Source organism: Tinamus guttatus, unplaced genomic scaffold (genome assembly GCF_059628265.1).
Source record: "Tinamus guttatus ecotype Peru unplaced genomic scaffold, ASM5962826v1 Tinamus_guttatus_pri_ptg000356l, whole genome shotgun sequence".
Lineage (NCBI taxonomy): Eukaryota > Metazoa > Chordata > Aves > Tinamiformes > Tinamidae > Tinamus > Tinamus guttatus.
The window spans coordinates 2,372,376-2,382,927 of NW_028288890.1; the positions used below are offsets into that span (position 1 = coordinate 2,372,376).

The window sequence follows — 10,552 nt, forward strand, 5'->3', positions numbered from 1 at the left end:
GGAAAGCTTGAGAGAGGCTTGCACATTCATAATACTGGAAAGTACTTTAAACAGATTGGTTTAATAAGATTAATGTTAGATTTAAGCAGGTATTGTAGAAATTTCCCACTTCTCCAAGTCGAAGCAAAAACTAAAATCTCTGTTGAGCTTGTTATAGCTTTACCAATCTCTCTGTGTGTCCTAAAAATAGAGGAGCTGGTAACCTAATACAAGCCATGGGCATCATCATGCTTCTAATTTTTGTTGCAAATTCTCTGTGAGTGCCCGTCCCATCTGTGTTAGAAAAATCTCGGTGCAGCCCTGCTCCCTGATGGACTGCGCAGCGCCGGCGTGATGGAACGAGCTGAAATAACCTCTCGCTCGTGCAGTTCAGGCATTGCTTAGCATAAATTCCACTCCGGAGGCCTTTGCTACGGTTCCTGCCTGGCAGTGTGGTGGTTGAACGCAGGATTTAATTTGTTTTGCCTTGCCCGCTAGCATGCCGTGGGGTTATAATACTGCAGTTATAACACTGACTATCTGTAGCACATAGGCCTGCTTGTAGTTAAGAAAAACAGAATTTTGGAAAAAAAAGTGGCTCTGGAAAAAGGAAAGTGTGTTTTTTTTTGTTTTTTAATATTTCTGTTAATCTTAAAAGTTTGAAGGATCTGCCTGGATTTTCCTGCCCTTTCCCAGGAATTATGACTGAAGAACCCATGAGCGTGTTAGCCAAATAACCACATCCTGCTTAGCTGCCTGAGCTCAGGATTAGGGAGTTTGGTCCATTTGCCTCATGTGGAAAGAGATGGAGGTTCTTTGGGCTGTGGAACAAAACTCCTTAGCCAAACTCACAATGTGTTTGCTGAGTGGGATATCTCTTCTAATCATATATCCCTTGTCCCCATGGGTGATTCCAGCACACGTGACATTGCTGGAGTGAGCAAGGCCAGGGAGACCTGCATCTATCCCCGCATTCCTGTGCCTACCTCACAGCAAGAGGATGCTTTCAGATGCACCATTTTTTTCCACATGGCCCTTAAAACAGTGGATTTTTTTGCATGACAAGGCTATGTACCTGCAGCCAGAGAGTTTTGCTTGTTCTCCACCTGTACAGGGACTTGGAAAATTTGCAAAATCCTGCGTGGGCTCTGAGTGTGTGTTTACTGCAAAATACAAATGAAACCTGCTGATGTGACAAGCTCTCTCTTTCTCCAAGCCACACTGCTTAGTTCTCCTTTCCATGAAGCTGGTGGGATGACACATTTCATGCAGCCGTTCCTAGCCACTGCGCAGTCCTCTGCTTACTGGCTGCCCAGCTGAAGAGGGACGTGTACCCAAAGTGCCTGGTGGCCTTGGCTGTCTCATAGGAGAAGCTGGTGACTGTTCGTGTGCAGCAAAGGCAATTTCAGGGAAGGCTGCAGCCACCAGGCGGGATGCAAGATGACCTTGATTATTCTGTCCAAGTGTATTATCAAGCACATCTTCCAGTGAGGTATGTGAGAGCCTAGTTGGACTGAAGGGTTTGTGGAAGTCAAGAGCTGATGCCTGAACAGAAGCACTTTTCTTGCAGGAGTGCCCATAGGTGTAATACACCTGTCCTGCAAGTAGGTCTGGTTCGAGTTGCAAATTCCTGGCTGCGAGAACGTGCATCCACGTGACGTTCCCTGGAGAAAGAGAGAGGGGGAAAGGGATGGGAATGGAGGAAGAGCTGATTTTGCCTGCTTATTGTAGGCGTGTGTGAACGTGAACCTTTGGTGCCCACTTTGAGCTGGACAATTAATGTTCGTTGTGACACAGACCAACATGAAGTGGAAGGGCAGCGCTTGGTAGAGCAAAAAGGATGAATCACAGGGCAGGCTCCCAGGGTTTATTCCTGGCTCTGCTGCAAGACTTTGAACAAGTCTCTTGATTTATCTAGGCCTAGCTCTTCCCTAACAGCATTTTAAGACTCCTGTTATGTGCACTTTTGGAAGGAGACATGTAAGTGAAATCCCCAGGAGTAACTAAAACTCTGCATGATTTAACAGTGAATTATACTCCCTTGCAATGTGTTCAGCAACAAAACAGATTTTTCCTATAGGTTTTGTAAGCAACACCTCTTATACTCTCTCTAATCAAGTAGCAGAGCTCCCTTTTTCAAGCATTGATTACCCTAAATTTACAAATTGCCTTAGTTTGACTTTGTTTAAATGCAAGGAGCTGACCACCTTCCGCAGTATGGGTTAAAGGCTCTGGGTGGTGGTTCCATTTGCACTGGGGATGGGGAAGGATTGGGCAGGGGTGGGGAGGGGATGTCTGTGTGGAGCACCACGAGCATCAGCTTGGATGTGTTGCCGCTCATGCCCCTTGGGGCACTGTGATGAGCCAGCAGAATATCCTCTCAAGAAAGAATTGGGATGGATTTTCCAAAATCCCTGTTAGCATTCGTCTCTTAGGTCTCAAGGACTAACCCTTTAACAAGGATGTGCATGTGCCCACATCCAGTTTTAGAAATGACTTAGATGTGCTAATGACCAAATTCCGCAGCCTTTCAATGAGACTAGGTTGTCAAATACATTCTGAAGAGGATGGAGGATTGTTTTTGCTCTCAGGACTTCTTTTCATAGACCAGGCATATTAATTTCTGTGGATTTGGATGCTTAAGTACTTCTCAGAACTGGGCTATGCCTTACTTGTGAATATGAAATTTAGGCTTATAGGTCACCATGTCTTAAACAGCCTTTTCTAGCTGGGCTTGAATTTCTAGAGCCGAGTGACTCAAGCCAGTTGTGTCTAGACTGGCTGCCTGCAGAGACAGAACTTCACTTTGCACCAGTTCCCCTCGCTCGCACGTTTCCAGGGTCTGAGCAGCCTGTGTAGACACAGCCACGCTTGAACTCAGTAAGGAGCCTCACAGCGGTGTGTATCACACTGCAGATATCTCCAGCTGACTAAAAATTCAGTCTAAACCTTGCACTCTCCGTCTTCAGCAATATCAGTCCAGTTCTCAAGGCCCACATCCTGATCCTCCATGCACGACTCTGCAGATACAGAACATATCCAGATCTGAGTCCTGAGCAGGAGTGTCAATTGATTGTGAAAGTCAATTCTAGCAGCCAGTGGCATGTAGTAAAAATAATCATCCAACCTCTAGCTTTGGCCAGTGTCTTTGTATTGCTTCAGAAAGTGGGTTGATAGGAGTAGACCATCACCTGCCTGCTGGATTGCCTCACTGTGAAATGAGATGTGAGGCGTCTGTGAAAATACGGTCTTGCCTAAAGCCAAAAGAAACTTGAGCTTGTCACAAAACTTGAGCAATTACTAAAAACTCATCCGTGAACTTCCGGATTTGGCTTGGAAGACCTGCTGTGGTTTTCTCTGGACATGAGTAGAGTACAAAATAATGGGCAGGTGGAGGGATCATTGGTGGACATGTGGTTGTAAGGATTACGCTTGAGTTTGAATCCAAAACTGTTCTCAGAGCTTAGAAGAGCAGGATCCTGCAAATGGTGGGCAGAGCCAGGAGATGGAGTTGAGTCGTATGTCTTTCCACCAATTCTCTTGACTAGTGGTATCCACTGATAAAAGTTTAGGCTGGGTTTCAGAGGTGTTATTCCCCAAAGTGAAAAGCGGCAAAGAAGGCTTTTCCAGAGCAGGCAGGAAAGGAAAAACATGTCTTTTTCTTGGAATCGCAACAAAAAAATCTCCATCTGACTTGCAGCTCCATAGTCATTTGTTCTGGAGATCTAGAGTGTTGGAAAAGATCTGCTCAGCTTTACCTGAACACGGGCTCTTGTGAAGTGTTGAGTCCCACTGCAGCAATGGAGCTTATGTAGACAACGTATGGGATGCTCAGGATGCAGCAGGCCCGTAACACGTTCTCAGGACCTGCGGGGCATGTTACAAGGACAGATATCAACCCCCTCACCTTGGCTTCAGGTATGCAAGTCAACAGATTTCCAAACTCGGATTCTGACTTGGCCCAAGATCCCTTTTTTTTTTTTTTTTTTTTTTCCTGAACAGATGTAAAACTGTGAGTCCAAGCTGCAGTTCCTCTGGTGCATTTGTACACACTTGGATGGCTTAAAATATGCAAGCAGCAGCTGCATTCAAAGCTGTAATATGGCTTAACCTCTGTGACTATTAACAACTGACATAACTTGGCCTTAATAGTTACTAAAAAAGGATGTCGAGGAGGTCTTCAGATAAACAGAACGAAGCTTCGTGTTTTCCAGCTTTTTTCTTTCAAGGCCAGTCTGTCAAGAGGTGAACCATGACAAAAGACTTACTGTTTTCGTTAGCATATATTAGTCCTCAGAAGTTCTGCAATGGAGCAGGGACTATGGGGTGAAGCGCTTGCGACAGACTCCTAGTAAATGCAAGACTACGTAAAAGTGGGGGCAGTGTACAAATTTATATGAAGTGTGGCTGGTTCTAAAGCATGGTTCAGATTGAACATGGTTGAGAAAGGTAGACGTTTCTTGTACTATATTTAATGTAGCCCACTGCTGAGTCTCCCCTGTGAAACAGGGGAGTAGAAGTTTCGTTACAAAAGTCCAAAGACAAGTTTTGTCATCCTTTTTGTAGATAGCATTTATTTCCTTCCAGGAGCAGTGTCTGCATAGGGGAATAAAAGTTGATTTTGCAAGAATGAAGGTGATAAAATCCAGAGTCAATATGAGCTTGTAATGATTCAGCCCTAGTTGTTTTGTGCATGTTAGGGACAACCTCAAAAGTGGCTGATTTCCTATCTTGGTTTTACAGCTTCTCAAGTTGCTTGAGTGGGAGCTGTTTGTAAGTGGTTTGCTTTGGTTAATGTCTTAACCAAACAGCAGTCGGGTTAACCACTACTTAGGGCAGCATGTATGTTGTTCTGGCCGAACCTGTGGGTCTGTGTGTGGTTTTTGTGGGGCTGGCTGGGGGTTGTTTTGCTTTGTTTTAATGCTTCATGACTCCTCCAACAAGGGTTTTAGCATCCCTAATTATTTTGATTCAAGTTAATCTGCAAGTGACAACAGCAGAACAATGGCTGCATCTCCAGGCCCTTCAAATCTCCTAAGACAGATCTTTAAGGAAGCTGCTCATAGGGTTGGTTCCCAGAAATCTCCATACTATTTACACATGGATAACCATGCTCTGCCCTTGAGCCCTGCTGAGGATCTTGATCGGAAGGTTTGTGGTTTATCTGTTCCCTTTGTTGTTGTTGAGGGCCCAGGAAGCCCTGGGCTGAGGATGATTTCTGAGGGTGCGAATCTATATGAACACCCAGTGGAAAATAATCTATTCACTTCTTCATTAGCCTATCACAATACACAAAGTTAATTGAGAACCCTTGTAGAACAAACACATCACTGGAAAAAGCTGAGTTGAAATTCATTCAGCTTAACAAAAAGCAGTTTAGAAAGTCTTTAAGTGAATAGATGGAAAAAATAATTCTTACAGGAGAGAATTCTTCACTCTAGTCGAGAAAACTGTAACAGGATTCAGTAACCAGTCGTTGAAACTTAGGAGAAAATCAAAACAGAAGTCTTTCCTTCTTTTTTTTTTTTTTTAAAAAAAAAAAAGTGGCTGACTTCTGTTAATGTGGTAATAGCCACATTAATATTATTATGCATTGTTATGGCTTGCTGAAAGGCATGATAGATAGCCCATTAAATTGGAGTACTTAAATGTAGGCAAAACTCCTTTGAATAGGCATAGTCAAATTTAGCTACAAATTATTGGGCTTTAGGCAGCCACTGGCCTGAGTTTCTGTGGCTTGAGCAATAGAAGAGTCAGCTAAAGGAATATACAGTGATCTTTCTTGGCCCTTTTTCCCTCCGCTATTAATTCTACAGCACATATATCAAATACAATTCATTTTTATTATTCTACCTGCTGTGATTTGAGGGGAAAGCTCTTCAGAATAACCTCTCAGTTCAAGATTTTAAGGAGTGCTAGCGAGGCCAGGAGCCTTGGTCTGTCTACGTGGACAGTCCAAGGGAAGGCAGAAACGCAGGACGGTTTGTGTTTGAGAATAAAGCTCCCATTAAGGCCCCTTGGACTGTGCTTCTCTAAAAGGCACTCTGAATCACTAGTTACTTTGGAAAAGCTTGTTTTGTGTGTGCTTTTCTGGGGGTAAGCACGAACATCTGCGAGGGGCTCGATCTGCTGAATGGGGGAGTCCTCCAGGTTCATTGCTCTGTGTAAAAACCTCACTAAAGTACCTTGCTCGTGGGGAGCAGGCAATGAAGAGGAAGATCTCACAAAGCCATTAAAAGGCAATAGGAACCCTGAGGCGCTGAATATGCTCGGTGCACATATCCAGGCTCTTAAAAGCATCTGGTTTTCAAAACAACGGCAGCAATGAAAAAGGAGGATGGGATTTAAATGTTGTCCTTGAATGCATCAGTAAATAGAAGCCCTAAGCTGTAATCAACTTTGATATATATAGATACATATATCTATATCTATATATGTATGTATAAAATTCCTTCCTTGTGGTTAACAACTATTTCAGTAGCTAATAGCCTGAGGTGACATTGGAATTGCTGCTGTTATAGGGATTTCATTATTTTTATAGCCTGTGCTTATTTCCTAGATTTATGAACAAATTTTCTTTAAGCCGATCTTGCACCTCACGTGAAATTGGCTGTTGGTGATCAGAAGAAAACGCCGAAGAGTAGCTCTCTCTTATGTGTGGCTTGTAGAGAACACAATCGTTGTGAGCTGTGTGACTATAATTCAAATAATAACATTCTCTTAAGAGAGCATGGATGCTGTTTAACTGGTATAAATATCTTTTATTGGTATATTGTGTATGCTTTTCTGGGAATCCTTGGGAAAGTTGGAAGCTGTCTGTCTCGATGGGATCATCTTTCTATTCTGCATTTCTGAACCATGTTGTACAACAGGATCTTGGCGTGAAACACGAGGGCAAGGAAGACTAAATCAGAGAGGACACCTATGTCATAGCTTCTCCTATGAGCCCATGCCAAGGTGCACAAATACGGTTCTGTATTTAATTGTTTTTTTTAAAGAGCTTGCTCCCAAGGTTGACAGCCCTGGTTTCCCAGAAGGGCACTGTGTTTCTGCAGTCCACAAGAGCAGCTGTGTGAATGACCACGTGAACTCCCTGCATGGCGGCAAGGAGCAAATCGTAGTCTTGGAAGTCTCCCTTCATCACTGTCACACGGGTGGTAGCTGGAGAAAAATAACATAACCATAAGATGCAGAAATAATAATAATAATAAAATTACAAAAAAAGGCATCCCCACCTTCTTCCAAAATGAGGATCCTGCCTGAAAACCTTTATTCTCTGCAAGGCAGGCTGAAGCACAATAATGCCTCATACTGCGGAGAAGATATATCCCTATTTTTTGAACCCCAAGGAGCCAGACTTTGATCTGACTTAATTCAGCATAGTGTTTTGCCATTTTACAGCAACTGTGGGGCAGAATAACTGCGGCTGAAATTGCAAATATCTAGCATGCCTCCAAGGGTCGTGCTGATCCACGACTGGAGCTGTTTGGACTGGGGATGCAACCACTTTGCAACCCGTGTGAATGAATGAAGCTGACCCAGGCAATTTCTTTAAGGCAGGTTTGCAGAGTTTGGTGGGAATAACAGCAAGCAAGCTCTGCAGACATTGCACAGGATTTTATTGAAATTGTAAGTACTATAGATGTGAAGGGCAAATAATGTAATAGGTTAAAAAAATAGGATTTTTTCCTTTTTTTGAGCCACTCAGGAGCTTTTTAAAGTTCCTATCGCTCCTTTTTTACCTCCCCTTGCTCAAAACAGCTATTCCATACCTGGCTATTGTTGACCTCTACTACTAATTTTCTTGCTTTGAGTGTGTTGTAACAGAGAAAAGAGAGAACTTCCTCATGTAGTCGAGGTGGATACACTTGCATGGGGCACCTTCATGTAGAGGAGCATACATGGACATCTCTGCTAGCAATTGAGGGTGACGAGAGCACAAGTAGCCTCATGGTGAGGGGATTTTGCAGTGGCAAGGGAAAGATGGTAACTAAGAGGCTTGAAGTGTTAAGCAGCTTTTTTGCATCAACTGTCTTGAGGCAGCTGGTGCAATTAAGAGCAGCAAGAGAACAGCGAGAGCTCAGCCAGAACCAGGGAGACTGCAAGGCAGAAAGCACCGAGAGGAGCTTGCAGATTGATGAGGCCTGAGGAGTGCTATGTGGGGCTGCTGAAGGACTTGAAGTTTTAATAGTGACTTAAGAGAACTTTTGGAGTAGACACTAGAAAATTGCAATAGGGCAGAGCCACCTCTGTTGTTTAGCAAGGAGGCAAAGTACACTAGGAACTTGCTGAACAGCTTAATTTCAAACCAAGAGAATTCAGACATACATCCTTAAAAAACATTTGTGAAAGCACCTGGGGATAATAAGAAGACTAGCAGCTGCTGACATGGATTTGTCAAGTACAAATCACATCAGGTAAATCTCTTTTGTTCTTGTGACAAGTTAACAGGCCTTATGGATATAGTAGGACAGGCAGATGTCATCTAGCTTGACTGTAGAAGAAGGGCTTTAGAAACTTGGTGTCATTCTCCGTGTCTCGTATGCTCATTCTCATCCAAAAAATATGGTCTACAGAAAGCCACAGTAGGGTGGGCACAAAAGTGACTGGATAACTGATGCCAGAGCATTGCCGGTTGTGACAGGGGCTTAGTCTTCAGGGCATATTCTTGTACTTGATTCATTTTTTGTTGTTTTCATAAAGAAATGGGCAGATTTGCTCAGCAGATAACATCAAACTGGGAGGGACTAGAGGTGTAGACTGGAGAATTAGCACGTGAGTTGATCATAACCCATGGAGCAGTGGGCTGAAAAAAAAAAAAAAAAAGACAAAATTTGATGGAGATGAAGAGATTTGGCTTGGTTGGGAGAAATCAGCATGTCTTCCAAAAGAGAGTGAAGCTGAGCAGTGGTGGGTCAGGAGCTGAGCCTATGTCAGGGCCCTCCTGCCTTTGTGAAAGGGGCATAACTGTAGTGACAGGCATAAACAGGAGCATGGGCTGCAGGATAGAGGAACTAGATCCCCCTACAGCTGGCAGCCCATCCCAGCCCCCGGTGTTGCTTTCCCAGAGGAGAGCAGAGTGGTGTCCAGAGGGACAGAGACGGGGAAGGAGGAAAGAGGGTCTGGTTGGGCTAGTCTAGATGGGAACACAGTGTGGATGGGAAAGTCAGGCTTCGAATTGTGAAGATGGTTGAGCTTGGACTGAGCACCAGAGGGGAAGAGGGCAGAGTGGCCCAAGGAACGTGGTTGTATGGAAGGTAGGAAGGAAAATTGCTTATTTATGGTCACCTTCTCACAAAGAGTTCGCTCAGGTGGCAATCCTGCCCATAACACACTGTGCTGGCTGGAAGCCCAGTGGAGATGGAGGGGACTTGATAGCAGTTAATTAGCATCAAGCAATCTTTTAACTTGAGTTAAGGTTATCCCCTCTTTATTAATACCTCTTAATGAGTAGGCTCTCCTCTAACTTTTTGTCTCATGGTAGGTAAGGTTGAAGGCCTGGCCAACACACAGAGCACTGCAGGCTGCACTGGCTTGTTTCGCGTGGGTAATCTTGAATCCAGTAAAACAGGTTGCTTCTCCCAACATAGCTCACTGTATTCAGTTCTGGTGAAATATTTAAAAGGCAGCTGTCAAGAATATGATCGAATGATTTTTTTTTTTTAAATAAACCTGTTTAGTGAGAAACACCTTTTATTTTTTTTCCAACTCATGCCCATCACAGTATGACTCCAGCTTCCTCTCAATCATTTCCACAATGTATTTCACAGTCTGTGCTGCAGACCCTGTGCCTGACTCCGTTAGTGTTAGGCCTCGTGCATGTTTAAGCCATGTTCTTGCCCTATACCAGTAAGGATGGCAGATCCAACAGAGTAGCAGCTGACTTTAGAAGAAGACTTATGGCTGCTTCAGAGAAGATGCTCCTCTTACCTGTGGTGACTTTTTTTTTGACTTCTTCTCTTGCTACAGAAATCACAAAACTCTGACTTCTCTGATGTAGTCTTGTTGAGTCACGAGCGCTCCAATCTTCTCCCTGATAAAAACCACATCTTCCCATCACCAGGTAGGCCCAGGTGCCATCCATTTTTGAAGATGTTTTTATGGATGAGGATGAGCCACAACCTTGCCATATGTCAGTCCATCTTGTTTTCTGAACCAAGTCTCAAGTTTATTTGTTATATTTTGTTACTGGCTGACCATTAACTCCGTCTAGTTACATACAAATTAAGCTTTGGTAGCTCATATACAAGTCCTGTCACAAAGAGGCAAAAATCTGGTCCCTCTGACTCAGCCTTTCCCTCCTCCAGGGGTAGCTTTAGATTGAGATTGGGAGCATCACCCCCAGCTTTCCATAGTCCGTGACCAGGCTCACTCCAACATTTTGGTGCCAGATACTTTCTATCCTGGACAGCCCCACTGCTCAGAGATGGTTGTCAGTCGTGGTAGGGCCAGACCTCTCTGGGGAGACTGCTCAAAGATGTGGGGGGCATAAAGATGCGCTCAGGACATCCACCTTTGGATATGAAGCTTCAAAAATGTGAACCTCGGCTTGCCAAAACCTATCAATTAGTCT

The 10,552-nt window shown here is 43.9% G+C and overlaps 1 pseudogene; it reads right to left on the reverse strand.

The window, feature by feature from the left end:
• Nucleotides 1-1,204: 1,204 nt before the first annotated feature.
• LOC104569748 (3 beta-hydroxysteroid dehydrogenase type 7-like) lies at nucleotides 1,205-10,087 on the reverse strand (annotated as a pseudogene).
• Nucleotides 10,088-10,552: the final 465 nt, after the last annotated feature.